The sequence below is a fragment of the Corvus hawaiiensis genome, chromosome 6 (genome assembly GCF_020740725.1).
Source record: "Corvus hawaiiensis isolate bCorHaw1 chromosome 6, bCorHaw1.pri.cur, whole genome shotgun sequence".
NCBI lineage: Eukaryota > Metazoa > Chordata > Aves > Passeriformes > Corvidae > Corvus > Corvus hawaiiensis.
This window is the reverse complement of record NC_063218.1, coordinates 6,320,978-6,338,451: the sequence shown is the minus strand read 5'-3', so window position 1 is coordinate 6,338,451 and position 17,474 is coordinate 6,320,978.

Genomic DNA, 17,474 nt, shown 5'->3' with positions numbered 1-17,474 from the left:
TTGCAACACATTGAACAAATTCAAGAAATTCAGTTTCAAGGTTGTGCTTATGGAGCACTAAGAGAAGAGCTGAACCTCACTTGAAGCTGAACATGCATACTGCAAACCAGAGTCAACAGAACAGCATTCCCACACTACTAAAAGCAAGGGAAAAGGAAGTAGGAAAACACACCAGCAGTGGAGATACCTGACACTCTCTTGCCTGGTTTATTTTCTTAATCCCAGCCTCATCCCTCACTTACCACAGAAGTCTTTGAAAATCCATTTCCTTTGGTCCTTCATAAGAATAAAACTAGAACAGATTAAATAAGTGATGGTGAAAATACATAAATAATAATAAATAAGCTTTGCTAATAGCACTGTTGCTTCAGCAGCTTGAGAAGGAATGGTACTGATGATGGCTGTCATCGGGAACACAGAGTGATTGCCTTAATTTCTTATCTTTGCAGTCAATTCCACTGTGAATGCATCCAGATACATACAATTTCCCACACAGATGCTATTTCTCTGCCTTAAGCTCCCTCCAACATCTCCCTGTGTGTAATTGTTCGCCTGCAATCTTTCTTGAGATTTTTCCAAATGCATATCTCATGTCCCACATCTTCCCCAGAATTTGGCTGCAAATGCCACATTTTTATCAAGCTTCACTTATAAATAAGTAGAATGGAAGGAAAAATTGACTTCAGAATAAGAAAAAGAGAAAATCCTTCAGTTGTTTCAAGACACTAATTACAAGCTAGAATGCAATTTTAAGAAAAAAATATATCTGCATTTAGAGCTTAGCAGGTCTAAATTATGCAGTTATGAATATTATGTTAGCCTAATTAATAACTTAGTTTTAAGAGCACACTGAAATTATGTACTGGTGTCTAGTGGATATTGTACATAGGCACCCTCTTACTCAAAAGGATTTCGATGCATTTAAAATTGAAATGCTTTAAATCTGGAAAATGCTATACTATCTGACAAGCCTAAGAGGGACTTGAAATAGAATAAAAATCCTGGTGTCTCAGCTGCCACTGTTGGGGGAAGTAAAAATGCATTTGAAAGGCTGGGTTTCCATACACGTTTTACCTTTGCTTTGTTATCATGGAATAACCTGGTTTCTATCAGCATTCAGAGGGCATTTCTCTAATCTGAATTCTTGAGGTATAACAATTTAACTGTGATACCAAATACTGTGAAAGAGAAATAAACCAAGGAGAAGTTGTCACTGCCACAATTGCCTGGTCATGACCAGACTTCTAGGTGTTTCCACACTTAAAATAGCAGGTGACCTCAAGGAAGACTCCAGTTCCTCACCATAAAAATGTTCAGAAACACAAACATCTTGTTCAATTATTAACAAGATTTACAGTCAGGTATTTCTCAAAGGTGCACAGAGATAGGACAAGAAAAAATGGACGGTATGGTAATTCCAGCTAGAGACTGGGGCCATAAACCACAACCACCTCCTCCCACAAAAAAAACCAACAAAAAACCCCCAAACAAACAAACAAAAAAAACCCACACACACACAAAAAAAGAAATTATAAAAAAAAGAAAGAAGAGCATCTTTCCTCCATGAATTTAGTGAAACTCTGAAATGAGCTGCCCCAAGCTGAAGTCTCCATACTTGGAGATGAATGGAACTGTATTTGACAAGGCCCTGAGCAACCCGAAGTAACCTATCCTTGATTAGAGGAGGGAGTTGGACTTCCAGAGGTCCTTTCAATAATAAATCACAAATCACCTCATGAAATATTTCATGAGGAACCTACAAGTTCCAGTGACCATTAAAATCTGGTCGAAGGTTCTTTTGAAATCCACCCCGCACCCCCCAAATAATGTTTGGTACAGTAAAACAACAAAACACTACAATGTTCATGGAGGACACACCATCCTTTCAGACACCTTTAGAGAAGACATAGTCACAAGCTTGTTGATCAAAACTAAAACTGAAGCACCCCCAATGAAATCACATTGTGGCAAACACCAAAATCAAAGAGGAAACACAAGAAAGAAAACTCACAAAGGAAAAGAGAGAAAGATACAAGATTCTTCAGAGGAACCCCAAAGTTTAACTGTGCCTTGTTAGTGCCAATGATTGTTGGAGACATGATGTAAAGCCCTTGTAGTTTGGTGGCAGATCTTCAGCATCATGTAAAAGCATTTTCCATGTACTTAGATGATGGCATGATGTGAACACACAATCATTTTCCCAGGGTCCTTGCAGTCTACTCCAAATAAGTGAAACAAAAAAATCAGGATTTCCCTGTTGCTTTGTTTCAAAGACTCCTCAGCAAGTATGGTTGTAACAAATACATTTCAATCTGTATTTAAATATGCAGTAGCCAATATCACCCCTTCTCACCAGTTTTTCCAGAGTACAAAATGACTTTTTAACTGATTTTATGGACTTTATGTAAAATTTTCTCTTTTCGTCCCTCCTTTAAGTCACTTTTATGTCTCTGACCAATCTTCATGTAACCCTCCCAGTGCCTTTATGAGCCTTGCTTTCTTTCATAGTTTGCATGCATAATTTTTTTATTAGACAGAGTCATTCCAGCCCCTCTAAATATTTATTTCCAAAAAGAACAGGTTCTGCTGAGCCATTAGCAGCTGCAGTCTTACCTTCATGCTGACCTCCCCGCCTCCACCATGACTCTGCAGTAGCATCATCCAATTATATATGCCCATCAATTCCCTCATTCTGGGGAAATTGGGTTTATTTAAATTCAGAAGCCTAGCTCTTGCCTTCACCTCCACAGCTTAATATACAAGGTCAAAACTAACAGTTATGTGATTTTTGTTCCCAAAAGTCTACGGCCTTTGCTGCTTCTTTTCCCTATTACCTGCTATCTCCAGGATCGCCTCATAACCATTTGTTTGTTTTGCAACTTCCATTCAGATTCTAGAACCCCCAGTTTACCAAAATCCTTGATTTTCTATCCAGTTATAACCTGAAAAAGCAAAATACTGGTTCTCTCAATTTATTCACTGCTTCAAGAAAAAATATGTATTTAAATACTTTGCTCAGAAAGGGTGTATTTCAGGGTAAGTAAAATTCTCTCTTTGAAGCTATGGTAATTCACTAATGAATTGTACAGACTCATTCAGATCAAGACAAAGAGCACAAAAATATGCTGCTCTTCCAAGTGTATCAGTCTCCCTGCAGGTAAACAAGCTGCAGTGGTAACCACAGGTGGAACCTGTTGTTATTGTAGCTTAGCTTCCCACACAAGCCTGAGCCAAGCAGGGAGGGATGAGTGCAGTGCTCTGGTGGCAGCTATTTTTGTGCCTTGACATATTTCCTGTGATACACAGAGAAATTGGTAAAGTGCTGTTCCAAATTTTCCTCAAACAATATTTTCATGTATGCACACAAAATGGTTTGCGGGAAAAATAATCATCAGCTGGCAGCCAGACAACTCTGCAGGTAATGGGCTCTGAAGATGATACCTTCAGACTCTGAGCTGCCAGGGTCATTGCTGCAAGGTCAGCATTTAAACAGTTAAAACAATATTAATTAAAACTGGAGGTTTTTCACTTTGCTAATAATTAACTGTCGTAATATTGTTACTTAGCTGCCACTCTCAGAGACCACCTGATTTATTGCTTTGCCAGCAAAGTTTTGTTCTTAACAGAGTGCTCTTCAGTTCTTTGGAAAGTCCCAGATTTATACATTGTAAGAAGTCACACAGCCTGGCCTGGCATAGCAGGATGACTGTCTTCTGTTCCCAGCTCTCTTCTTGATCTCCTCTGTGATTCCAGACTCTGCACTGGTTCCGTCTGCTCTATTTATAATCAGGGCATAGACCATGTCCCTGGGAGGTGTCTGTGAGTGCCTACCACAAACAAGGCTGTAAGTCTTAGGATCCATAAAAGTAGGTGACAAAATGGAGCGACATCTCAAATGAAGTGTCATATACCACTGCTTTGTAGACTATAAAAACTTCCTCCACTTAGTGTAAGGGAAAATAATGGCAATAAATGTAAGTCTTACAGAAAAAATAGGGTAAAGCTTTCTCCTGGAGAATTAGCACTAACACATTTTAAATGTGCACTAGATGTTACATTTAAAATACAAATTTAAAAAATGTGTAAGTAATGCACCTATAAATCATCTTACACATATGAACAAGATGAATATGTATTTGTTTTCAGCAAGGAAGACTATTATTCCAGTTCTGAACAAACCACAACACATTTAGTGTGGGAATCAGACCCAAACTTAACAAAACAATGTGTGTTGATTCTCAGTCTCCATAAACAAGACAACTGAATACCAACTTCAGCATTTCACAGCAAAGAAAAGGAGTAGATTCATTTTTCTATAGAAAGAGAAAATCTAAAGAGCTTTAACATTTTTGACAATTATATTCACTCTGCAATATCTACATCAATCACCACCCACGCATGCTTTGAAGACTGAAAGTAGATAGTAAGTCTAGCAGAACTTCGTGGTGGGAGTTGTGAGGCTTTTTTTATCAAACTTTGAAAGTAGGCTTGTAAAAAGTAGCTTTAAAAACCTGGTTAAATCCCAAGGATATTAAAATTTTGGACTGACTACTCATTTCCCAAGCTTTAAACCAGTGGATTCACCATTTTAGGTAATTCTTAATTGAAGAGAGGATTATTTAATTTTATTTTTTAAAACAATGGTTTACCTTAGTTCATGTAAGTGTTTTGATTGGGAAACATTATTAACTTTATTGAGGAGGAGGTCAGAATAAATGGCCAGTAATTCTCCTGGTCCTGCAGATTTACAAATCCACCACTGAAATCAAAGCAGGGAGATAGGATGACAAAAATTTCTCATTACAGCTTGGAGAGACCCCAAGATAAAGCAAAGGTTGGCCTTTCAGCCTGCCCTAAACTTGTAACCACACGGGTGACACTTCGTAGCAGTTCACCCATATGATAACCACAAGGCTTCTGATTGTTCCAACACACAGCTTCCAGAAAAACTCCCAGTCCTGATGCTTCAGCTTCAAATGATAGAGAGCTCAACATATGCAGTCACTGGTTCTGCTCATTTGCAACTGAATAGAAAGAAGCCATATGAGAAATTAATCCTCTAAGTCCTTCCAATAGAGATAGGGAAAAAGAAAACAAAACAGAAGAATACTGCAGGGGCTTAATTTTTATTGATCTGAATTTTAAAGCAGGATGAGAATCAGTTCTTTTTCTGTATAGGCCAGTGCACTAATCCCAGATGCAAAAGCTTATATGGCTAAAAAAGCTTCGATCTAACTAAACTGTCACCACACACTTACCCTTGGGACAGGCTAAAATTCAAGGCTCTTTTGTACCTGAGCACCCAAGCCTGTAAAATAGAGCTTTTAGCAATCAACCCAATGGCCACCTAGTCAAAATTTTCATTTCTCGGTTACATATTTCCTTCTCAGAGCAGCATTGCAAGAAGCCTTTACTCTGGGCTCTGACTTTTGCAGCTAAGGAAGGAAACCAGCTCCCTTGTGCAGGAGTCCAAGACAGTACATTCACCCATATTAATGTAACTTGGCTCCAGGACTGCTACAGACCATGGCAAAAGCTCACAGCTGCTGGCTCCTTATGGAGCTCTTCTGCCTGGGGACACCTCTAAAGAAGATTCTCCACATTCACCATCAGTGCCAAAGAGCAAATAACTCTAATCCCCAGAAATGGTGGGTTGGGAGGCCACAAATTGGGCCCTCTCCTCTATCTTGAAGCAGCTCTGCAACAGCAACATGTCCCTGCAGTCCCTCAGCCCTGGACCTGTGGCTGTCAGGAGCACTGGAAGGTTGGTCTGCAGATTCACCAGCAGGGGCTCTCAGGGCTGATGTGGTCACTGCCAGCCTTCTCCCCAGCTCATAGCTGACATGGAGGATTCAAGAGGAGGTCCTCTGCCCACACTGCACTGAGGGTTACCAACCTGGGGCTTGAGCATGTGGTGGCACCACATCATCATCACCATTATTATTATTATTATTGTTGTTATTATTATTATTATTATTATTTCTGGTTGTAGATGTGATTCAAAGGCCAGAAGCTTTTTTTATAAAAGACCTGCTAGAGTGGTACTCAGTGGCAGCAAGGGTCAAGACACACACCTTGGTACAATAGCTGTGACCAGACAAAGACTGAAAGAAAGAAAATCCTACAGAACATAGGTGTGACCTCTCTAAGATGCTCTGAATATCCTGAACTTCCCAGGGGAAGCACCTAGGAGGGTATACCAAAGGATTCATGACAGAGATAGCCCAAGATCTTTGTTGTTAGGACACAGACAGGACCTTTTGACAGAGCAGCATGAACACACCCAGCAAGCGTACAGCAACTTGCTTGTGCTACGTGTTACTGCTGCTTTCTCAGAGCTTTTAAAAGCACAGAGCTCTGTAAGAAGCATGTTGGAACTCTTCCTAGCAGTAACTCCTCCTCCTAGCATGAAGCAGTGGCAGATACTCACTGCAGTATTGTCTCCTCCTTCCTGACACCTTCTTCGGCCCCACCCAGGTGGAGGTGACTGCTCCAAGGGACGTCACTGTCACACTGCCCTCCAAGCAGTTCTCCACTGTTTCCCTTCCCACCACAGGCCCAGGAGGGAATTTAGCTTAGATTTAACAATTGCCTGGAGTTTTAGATTCTGTTTGCAGTTTTGGTTTTGTTGGTGTTTACAATTCAAGGTGCATATATACATACACAAAAATACTTCCAGGGTATTGTCATAATAATCTTGAGGGAAATAATGCCTGAGAAACTGGAAGGTATTCTTCCTACACTTCCACATGCCTTTTAAAAGGCAAAGGAGGAAAGGAGCAAGTAAAATACGAGTCACATCCTCTAGATAATCTATTCCTAGATTTTCTAGAAGTCACAGAGCAAACTGAATAAAATGTCTGGTTATAAACTCTTTTTTTTGAGAGAGCTTTATCATAATGAACTTCAAATAGCCCTTCCTATTGTTGAATTTACCCATGTTTTTGAACAAATTAAATTCATCCAAGGTGATGAGGTATTGCTTAGTTTTTACTTCTTTATGTCCCACAGAAAGTGTGAGAGTATATTCCAGCCTGCTGCAGGCTTTGCATAGCAGTATAATGTTGTTTTCCCTTCCTAATCTCCAATGTATTTCTCTGAAACTGCAGATGCAATGAATGATCAAGCTTTGTGTTTGTTTGCAGGGGATAACAAAAAAAAATTTCAAGCACCAGTAACTTCCTGGTGCTTTCCTTTTATTTTCAGTGTTTCTGGATTATACAGTTTCAGTCTACCTCATTGATTTAGGATGGAATTAGCAGACAACATTTCTAGTCCAACATCACTTCCTTATCCAAAATATGCAGGACTGTTGGAAGCAGGAGCAAGCAAGACAAACTGCTTCTCATCTCTGCTATTAGGATGTGAAGCAATGACTCCGCTCTGATACCTCTCCCTCCTAAAAAGTTTTCGTAAGGAATGGCTCCATTTCCAGCTCTGAGACAGGCAGCTCACAGATGAGCTTCAAGACACTAATAAAAATAATCAACAACCTTCTGGAGCTTGCATCACACCCAATAATGATGTTCAGAGAACCAAGATGAAATACTAGTAACATATTCAGTGGAGTTTTGACTCAGTGGAGAGAAGAGGAGCAGTGGGGTGAGGAAATCATACCAAAGAACATTAAAAAGAGAAGAAAGTGAATTTGTTTTTAAAACCTTAATCTAACAGAATATTTCAAAATGGAAGACACTTTTTATAGCAGTCATACTGCTAGAGGAGAGCTTGCACACCACACTAAAACCCCAACAGGTATTAAAAGCTGTGAAATTTATCTGCTGCAGAACAGAAGGACAAAGACAAGGTCATTCACTGTGTGCAAGTGGAAGAACAAGGCTCTGAAATCCCCAAACAAATCGGGACAGAAAATAATCTCCTTGGCAAAGCTTTGCAGTATTTGAGCATCAGGAGAAAGTCAGAAGCATTATTATTGACTAACCAAGCTGACATTTGGCTACTGTTTAATTCTTACAGTTCCTTTGAGATGAAAGGATACCACTTCCATCTCCAAGTGGTGGTTTGGCATAGTCAATAGAACATAGAATATCAACTTTTTTTTCTTAGTGGGTTGAGGAAGAGAGGACTATCCTGAAAACTTCTCACTTGCCTGTTGTCCTTTATCTTGCTTGACTGGTTGATTTTCAGCAGCACTTGAGGTCTAATTCTCCTAATTAACCCCATTCTCATCTGTTTTCAGTCTTTCCCGTGCGGAGGTTGGTGCAAAGAAGGTATCCCAGGAAGATGTGTGTGTTGGGTACTACCACCAGGTGGATCAAGCCACAGCATCCACAAGAAAGGGACTGATTAGATGGATGAAAAACCCCTTCCTGAGGAAAAGAGCCTGCATGGCAGGAGGCTGCAATGGTGGCTGAACACAGCTTGGAAGGTGATACACACAACACCTGGAAAGGGCTCAAGTCAGCTCAGCTCTTCTGATCTGGAATAAAATCATTCAACACGTCCCAGGCTCAAGGCAGAAGCTGCTGAGAGAACAGCAGATAAGTGTGAACCCCGTACAGAACAGTAGCATAGATCACCTGGCACCTGATAATTGTGGCATGTCTTTGTTGACATGATCAATGTCCAAAGACTACAGAATCTAAATAGTCATATCTGTTTTCTGAGAAAGCTCCAGCTGGGCAGCAATTCCACTATCAGTATTTTATTGGCAGAGCTGCAGCAGCACTTTATGATGTTCAGCCACAGATGACAAACTACATCCCAGTAGATATTTCATAGTAAATCACTCCAGTCATTCTCCACCCCCCAGCTCTTCTTGTTTGCCAGCTACCTACAAGCAGAGTACAGGATTTTTTTTTCTTAGCTGTTTGCTAAGATTTCCATGCACAATCTTTGATCTGTGGATTGCTGCACATATTTGAAATTCAGCATTTGATCTGCATCAATTGCTGGCAGGGGAATTTCAGCCACAGGACTAAAAATGCAACTCTCAGGATCAGATTTATGGTGCAAATATTGAAATACACATTTAAGAAACAGTACTAACTTTGGAAATTAATGGCATAAAAGTCCCTAGGTTTACTTCACAGACTCAGTTATCATCAACATATGTGGGAAAATTCATTCCAGTTCTCATCTTTTTATTCATTAGCTTACTGCTCCACCTAGTATTTTCCTGGTTTTGAAATTAAGGAAATGGAAAACATTGGTCAATTTTCTTACAATTTAAGACTTCATGCCTCCATGGCATGTTCTCTTTTCTTAAAAAACCCCTTTCTTCTCTGCACTGGACAGACTCCCTTCAGGCCATTGTTTCCCAAAGGAACACCAAGGGTACTGGTCTGATGCTTGGGACCATCCTGTCCGGATGGCAACTCAGGCAGAGAGGACACGTACACGACACCAGCCCTGTCCCCTCTGCACTCACTGGACAGCAGTCCTTGCTCAGTCAGGCTCTGCACCTTTCAGGAAAACTGAATTTACACCCACACATTTCCCCTGTGACTTCCTTTAGACATTATTAAAAACCTTCATTTCCTGATGATTCACCAACACCTGGGAGCAAGTTCTGCTTTTTGTTCCTCTCCGACTCCAATCTTTGCTTCCCCTTAGCAACCGAGTGGCAAAACCTTCAAGATTTAAAAGAAACAGGAATGAGTGTGTAAGTGTATGCTCGCTTCCTTGGAGTGCATGAAAGGCTAATTATAGAAATTAAATGCTAATTCTTCAAGATTAATATAGGCAAGTGAAAGGCTTTTGCATTATTTGCCTAAGAGGCTACTTGAAAAGCTTTAGTCCTTTTGCTCCTCACCTGTAATTTCTACCCTTCCTGCCCATGCTGGGTTACACTGGGTCAGGTTTTTAATTGGTGCTCGTTAGCCAAGCTGTGGATGCTCCTCTCTGGCCAGCCCCTGTGCCCACAGGCAAGTGCTGCCTGCATCTCTGTAGTGGGAGAGGAAAGCAGAGCCCCCTCCCAGCAACAGCAGCACTTTGATCTCTGTCACCAGCGCCTATCCTGACACCCTGTGGAGAACTGTAAAGGGCAACAAAATAGACACAACAGAAACATTTTTGCAGTCCAGCTCCTTCATGTGCCAATAAGACACAAAAATGCGAACACACGCATCCCCAAAATCTGCATTGTTTTGTCCTTTTTAATGGACTTCTGCAATTTAATGTTGTGTTCAACCATGCTCAGAATGCTCCGGTTCAACATATCCCATAAGCTGTCCCTTAAATCACAGCAAATACCACCTCGAATTGAGGGCCTAATATATATTTATACACAAGCTGGTCTAGTGGAAGGTGTCCCTGCCCAAGACAGAAGAGTTGGAGCTAAGTGGTCTTTGAGGTGCCTTTCAACTCAAACCATTCTATCATTCTATGATACGTAATTTACTACATTTTTTATTATATATCTGTTTTTGTCTCTAAAAGATCCCTCCCACACCACAGAGGGCCTTGGCATATCATACTCTGAATACATGTGAGTGAACATAACTTACATTGCAAGAAAAATATAGTTGCAAAGTTATTCTTTCCCTTTGATTCTCTAAGCAGCTTTTGGCAAAACAGCTTCTCATTGCAACCTGCCATCCAATCATGCTGACCAGGGCCCTTTAACTGGGGTGGTGACCCTACCAAAAAGCAGCAAACCCTCCTCACAGCACAGGCTCTCTCTTAAGCAATAATGGAGAGGCCCCAAACACATCAGGGCCTCACTCCATCAAGTCCCAATGGGAAAACAAGAAGTGGGATGAATGTATGCTGCACTGTTTCTAAAGCACCTCAGTTTTTGATGCACCAAGCAGAAAGGTCAGAATTAGGTTTATGTTGATGGTTCTTGACCTGTAAGAGCTACACAACTACTCCCAGGAACTTCATCAGAGAAAGAATAACAAAACTGCCCCTATTGCAGAGTTATAATAAGGCGAGGAAAGAGAAGGAATTAATTTGATAGACCTACATGCACATATTAATTAAAGATAGCAAGAATAATTATACACTTGGGAAAGGCGAAGACAGGTCCTCAGAATATCAAGAGGTCTATAAAAATTCTGGTGAAAGGCACCAAAACCTAAATAAAAAGAGGTGCAATTATTCTCCACCACCCACCTCTGCTGGGAGTGGGAGGGGACAAGAATCACAGCAAGAGAAAGTAAATGTCACAGATGGGTAATAGGGACAACAACTGGAAGGCACTCTGCAAGGTCTCTGCAACAGAGAACGTCTGAACGGAGACGATCCAGCAACAGGATTTACTCGAAGGACTCAGACAAGTTAAAGGACATTTCACAACTCTCCCTCAGTGGTGGGAAGGGAACAGGCAACTCTTCAAATGGAAAGGGTTAAGGTGAGCAAAAAACTGAAAAGGGGTTTTAGCAGGCTGATGGTGTTTTCCTTTCACCTCTTTCAAGATTAGGACATGAAAATAGAGCAAAACTTCTACATTCCCTACCTTGTTAAAAAACTCAATTCCTCTTCCCTGCAACATTTCTGCTGCAAACATCGTGTTTGGATTAAACAACAGAACAGAAGAATACATATATAGTAAGAAGACTACATGCAAACATCATGTGCCTCCAGAATAAATGCATGAACCTAAGTAGATCCTAGCTGATAAGCAACACAGCAAAAATGGGTTTATTGAGCTGATATCCTACACATGTCTTTCTACAGTAATTGTCCAGGAACTGCAGCTGACTCCATAGGGGTGATGAAGAAGCTGACATCATTAAGAAAGGAGAAGGAAGACGCTTATAAGACATCCTTTGAGCACCAGCTACAGAAACTTTGCAGCAGTGATTTTAAACTCAACCAGATTCTGGTATTGGGTAATTAACACAATGACAACAGAGACTGGTGTAAACGTGGAACCCCCTCATCTGATGCACACATCACACAGCTACTCAAAATGCTTCAGAGAGCACAGAGAGGTGACACAGCTCAAATGAGAGTCTCAGGGACTCCTGTTGTTGCAGAACAGACATTGTAGTACAGAAGTTTTAAAGCACAATGAGCAATTTAGGCTCTTGCTAAAATGTGCATCCACTCTTACACGCTTCCAGCTCTGGCATAAGCAAAAGGTAACCAACACTTAGGATATGAACCTGGGATGTCCCTAGGCTCTAATCAAATTTCAGAATCTTAATTACATTAATCCTTGGTGTCAAATCCATGTACAAGGATTTTGTATATATATATGTATATATATAAATATATCTGATACTGTCCCACATGACATCCTTGTCTCCGAATTGAAGAGACATGGATTTGATGGATGGACTACTGGTGGATAAAGAACTGGCTGAGACACTCTGGTGTCCCCAACATGAGAAAGACATGGAACTGTTGGAGAAGGTCCAGAGGAGGCCATGAATTTGATAAGACAACTGGAGCACCTCCCCTACGAAGGCTCTCCCTGAGAAAGTTGGAGCTGTTCATCCTGGAGAAGAGAAGGTTGTGTGGAGACCTGACAGCACCTTCCAGTATCTGAGGGGGCTACAGGGAAGCCAGAGAGGGACTCTTTGTCAGGAACTTTAGTGATAGGATAAGGAGTATTGAGCACAAATTGAAAGAGGAGAAATTCGGGTTAGATATTAGGAAGAAAATCTTTACTGTGAGGGTGCTGAGGCCCTGGCACAGGTTGCCCAGAGAAGCTGTGGCTGCCCCATCCCTAGAATTGTTCAAGGCCAGGCTGGATGGGGCTCTGAGCAACCTGGTCTGGTGGAAGGTGTCCCTGCTATGGCAGGGGTGTAGAGACTAGATGGTCTTTAAGGTCCATTCCCACCCTTTAAGATTCTATGATTGCCTGTCTCTTTCTCTTTCTCTCTTTTTCTCTGCCATTTAAATCTAGCTGAAATACCAGAATATAGTTTATAAATCACATTTAATATAGTTTATAAATTACAGTTTAGTTGGAGAACATCCTAAACCAAACCTCACTTCCCCAAAAGTTGCAGGGAAAGTCTGAATCCAGAATGAAAACTCGATCTAGCAACAAAACAGCCTCAGTATACATTTCTGCTGTTATTTGATCTCTAGGTAGTAACCAAGAGAGTTTCACTGCAGCCTTTGGATTATGCTAGCAAGAGCAGAGAAAAAAATCCATTGGTGAAGGGTCCTTGGTGGAACAGGTACAGATCAGCTGGAGGATTGTGAATAACCTCTTGTTCAAGAGGGTCTCGGGCTAAGCCAGCACACCACTAATGATTCCCTCACGTTCCAACACTATTTCAAAACAAAGGGCAGAATATGACACTGGGGTCTGGTTGCTCAGAGATTACAAAAGACAGAGCTCTGGAAAGGGTTTTTGCCAGATTACTGAGTAGCTTTGCTTTAGATAGTAACTTAGAATCTTTTTTGGCAGCAATTATACAGCATAATGTACAGATGAGATGTGGCACACATTCCACCATATGGGCTAGAAAAAAGCAGATGTCTGGGGAATATCTTCAACTAAAAATATTGTGTCTTATCTGGCTAAGAGAATTGTAAATATTTTAAATGATACTCAGAATATTTAATTGCACTCTTTGAAATACTGGAATTTACATGCAAAATAAACTGACGATTAGATACAGCACCTTGAAAACGTACTTTTCTGTGATTGCATTACAATAAGGATACATTCAATGTGTGGGAAAAAAAAAAAGAACTGAGATCTTCTGGAAAATCTTCCGGTAAGAACAGAGGTGAAGGGAAATTCTAACTTCATCCAAGACAGATTTTGGTTGCCTTCTGGGAGACAATAAGAAAGACCTGATGAACCAGAAGACCTCTTCCAAGTCTTCAGAAATGTCTGAGCTAAAATTATTTTTTCTTGGAAGCCAGTTGTGGAGTCTTTAAGACACCATGACTTAATGAACATTACCCATGTGCTAATTTAGCAGACAAGAAAGATTCTCATGGAGGACACCAGAGTGAGTCACACTAGAATCTAAAAATATCTTTCTACGGCGTGGTGCCTCTCAGAATCTGATTTCTTCCACTCGAGTGCCTGAGGAGACAAGGCTCAGCTGTACACTTTACAATTCTAAATTTTTTCACATGTCAAGTAGTATTTGTGCAAACAACAGAATTTGGACTCTCAGTCATTATTTGCTCAGGCAGTGATCTGATTCACGTGTGAAAGCCAATGTTTGTAGATAAAGGCATAGGACCAAAGATAATTGTAGACTTCAAATAACCAAAAGCAATTGTAAATATTTCTATTATTTCAACAACTAAGTTGGTTGAGAGGGACTTTAAGTACCTCTGCATCATATCTGGGGAGCAAAAGAGCCACGGTGGCAGCTTTCTGTGTGAATAGATACACTCCTAATTAATCAAAGTATCAAAGCAGATCCAGATCCTAGCCACACCCCGCTGTGAATTAGGGCTGCAGCAAGACAATTCCCAGCCATGGGGATGTATGTAATCACCACAAATCCTTAGCATTTACAGTCAGCAGTTTTTAAATCTGTTTTCTCCACCCCAAACTCATGTGTCTGTGGCTCAGATGGTGTTCAGGGAAAAAGGTTTGGCAGAGGAACCTTTTAAAACAGCTTCTGCCCTCTTAAATATAGGGTTCTTTTACCAGAGTAAGAAGCCAGATGGAGAGTAGGCTCCACGGTGTTATTTTAGCCAGACAATTTTGTCCATGTGGAGTTCCCTAATAAAGAGCTCACTGTTGAGTATCTTGTACCTGGCTTGGGCACATCAGGATGAGAAGAATCCTTCCAGTCTCACTTCACCTCTCTTCAAAGCAGGCTCCTCATCAGGGAACACCAGCTACGACCTTCATCTTTTTGAGTTTAGAAGTTTCAGACAGGTGAAGCTGCTGCTGCTTCAACATGTTATAAAAGTACTCTATAAAATGAAAATATAAATATATTGGCTTAAAGAATTTAACAGCTCAGGACCACAGTTTAAGACATACTGTCACAAAAATGCAGCAGCAGTGAAAAATATCGAATTAGTAGCACAACTTCAGGACAGTAAAAAACAGGATTTACAACAAAACTTACCCTCTCTGAGGGAGAGATGCCTGCATTAGCTATGCTTTCTGTCCATCCACTAGAATGTTTTTTATGTGTTTGATTGAGGAAAAAGAGACATATTTAACTTTGGATGATTGTTAAGATAGTACTTACACCTTCTTGAGCGCTACAGTTTCAGCTGGTCGAGCCTTAATTGAGGACTTTGTGAACAATTTTCTTCCCCTCTTCCTCACCCTCAGACACAAGCATTTATGCCACTGGGCAAACATCCAAAGTTTGGGGAACCAAAGAACATTTTTACTCCTAAACTTTCTGGAAAGTTGTGCAGATCATCATCAGAAAAGGTGCAGAGTAAGGCACAGGAAATCCATTTTAGTCGCTATCACTTTCCCCTCTGTTCCATGATAACAGAATTGGTGAACACTCGTATTTTCTTCACCAAAATACATGGAAACACAGACTTCAGCATTTAGAGATGACCCCACATCTTAAGATTCAGAGCAAGCTTTCAGGACTGTCTGGAGACAGATCACCCCAGACAGAGCTGCGGGAATGTAGGAAAAGCACCACTGACATTAACCCGTCCAAAAAACGAAACCCTGGGACTCAGCAGCGTCTGCTCCTGCAGGCTCCCAGCATCACTGTGGCCCTGCTTATGCATCTCAGTGTCCCAGGGATGCTTGGGGATGGAGGGTGGGATGGCATCCCCAAGCAGCTGTTCATCCCCTCTTGGTGCTCTGAAGGATGATGTGCTTTGCTGGTGTGTTCAGCATTTTCTGGGGTGCATGAGATCACTTCCTCAGGGGTAGCATCCAGTCTGGTCAATAATACAAATAAATCCAAGGCCAATGCCCAGCAATTGAAAATTTGAATGCAGTAGCTGGTATGCAAATCCCCAGTAACACCTCATGATACTCTGGATAACAGGGAGGCACAGATGAAAAAATAAGTTCAATGCTGCAAAAAAAAAATCACAATTAGGGAATGTCTTTCCACCATGATCTGTGGAGCATAGACCACTTCTAAAGAAAGAGGGGGAAGATACAGAAGTTGCAAATAAGAGTTTTTTGCTCCAAACAGAATATTTCCATCAGATTTAATGGAATCAGAACATACAAACACAGTACTTGGAGAACAAAAGCATAAGACAGAAACTAGAGAAAAATAAAAGAAATAATAAATCTATCCCAGAAAAATCTGAAATACAAACGAAATAGATTCCAAAACTCTTAGAAATCTTGAGCAGGAAAATGATTTCATAAACTATTCCAGTTTTCATGAAATAATTTCTTACTTGAAAGCTCTTTGTTATTAAAAACATTGGCTGTTAAGAGGTTTTTCAGCTACTAAGATTAAGACTGGACCTCTCTGTACCTCTCTTACACACTTATTTCACTGTACAACACCGAATTCAAGAGGTACCTCAGACCTATTTTTATGTTGTGTGATGCAATATACAATGTCAACCTGTACAGCAAAAGAGGGAATGTAATCTCTTTTGAGTTCCACTGCAGATCACATTATGTTTTCAGGATGGCAAATTAATACAGTTTAAAGCCATTGTATACAAAGTCCACAAAAAGCAATCTGCTGCCTTTGCCATTTCTTACTGTATTAAAAAGTCTCAAAAGGTAATCGAAAGAAAGACCAGCTCAGACTGAAGAAAAGAAAATAGATCAAGTGGTTTCCTTAGGCCTGAGTTTTCAGTGCCCTTGTCGCTTCAAGGCACATGAAGAAAATGTGATCTTGGAGTATCATTGGTGCTGGCCTTCCTTACCCACAGGAAGATGAGCTTTAGCATCCATAACTTCTCAGCCAAAATAGGGAATATTTCTCCTGTGAAAAACCATTTTCATACCTTTCTGGTTTACCTAAAACTTTCAGCTTTAATTTTTTTGAGGTAAACTAAGAGGCCTGTGTTGACTCATCAGTTTCATTGTAACTTCAGATTTTTTTTAAAAATAAATAAGTGCATTAACTCTCTTGGAAATGGATTAGACAGATCTTGAATAAATTGCTAACACTCCTTAAGAAACTTTTGACCATTGGTAAGAAACCAAACAGTTAGAAGCACCTTTACCTAGACCACTTTTTCCTCTAAACAAGAAGTGATACACACCATTAGCTTTCATTTCAATTATTTGGCAATAGAAAAACTTCATTTAAAATCCACCTGCTCAGGAAGCGCCTAACAGAAGGACAGCGCTGTATATGAATAAAAAAGGAGTGAAGGAAAACAAAAAAACTGAAGGATGGATCATACTATTCCTATCCAGGAGCATCCTGTACCACTATTCTGTTCCGTGTAACCTACACAACATCCATGTGCTGGCCATCAGTGAAGTGAAAAATCACCACAGGTCTGTCTGCCATGAGCAACCCTTTTGTAAACACAGATCTGGCTTCTTTTCCCTGCATGCTGGGTCATAGACCAAAAATCTGCACCCAGAATTGAGACACTGCAGGTCTTTTAGAGGCTGGCAGTCAGCTTCTCCTTCTTCACTGGAAGGAGCCATTTTTCTGATGCAG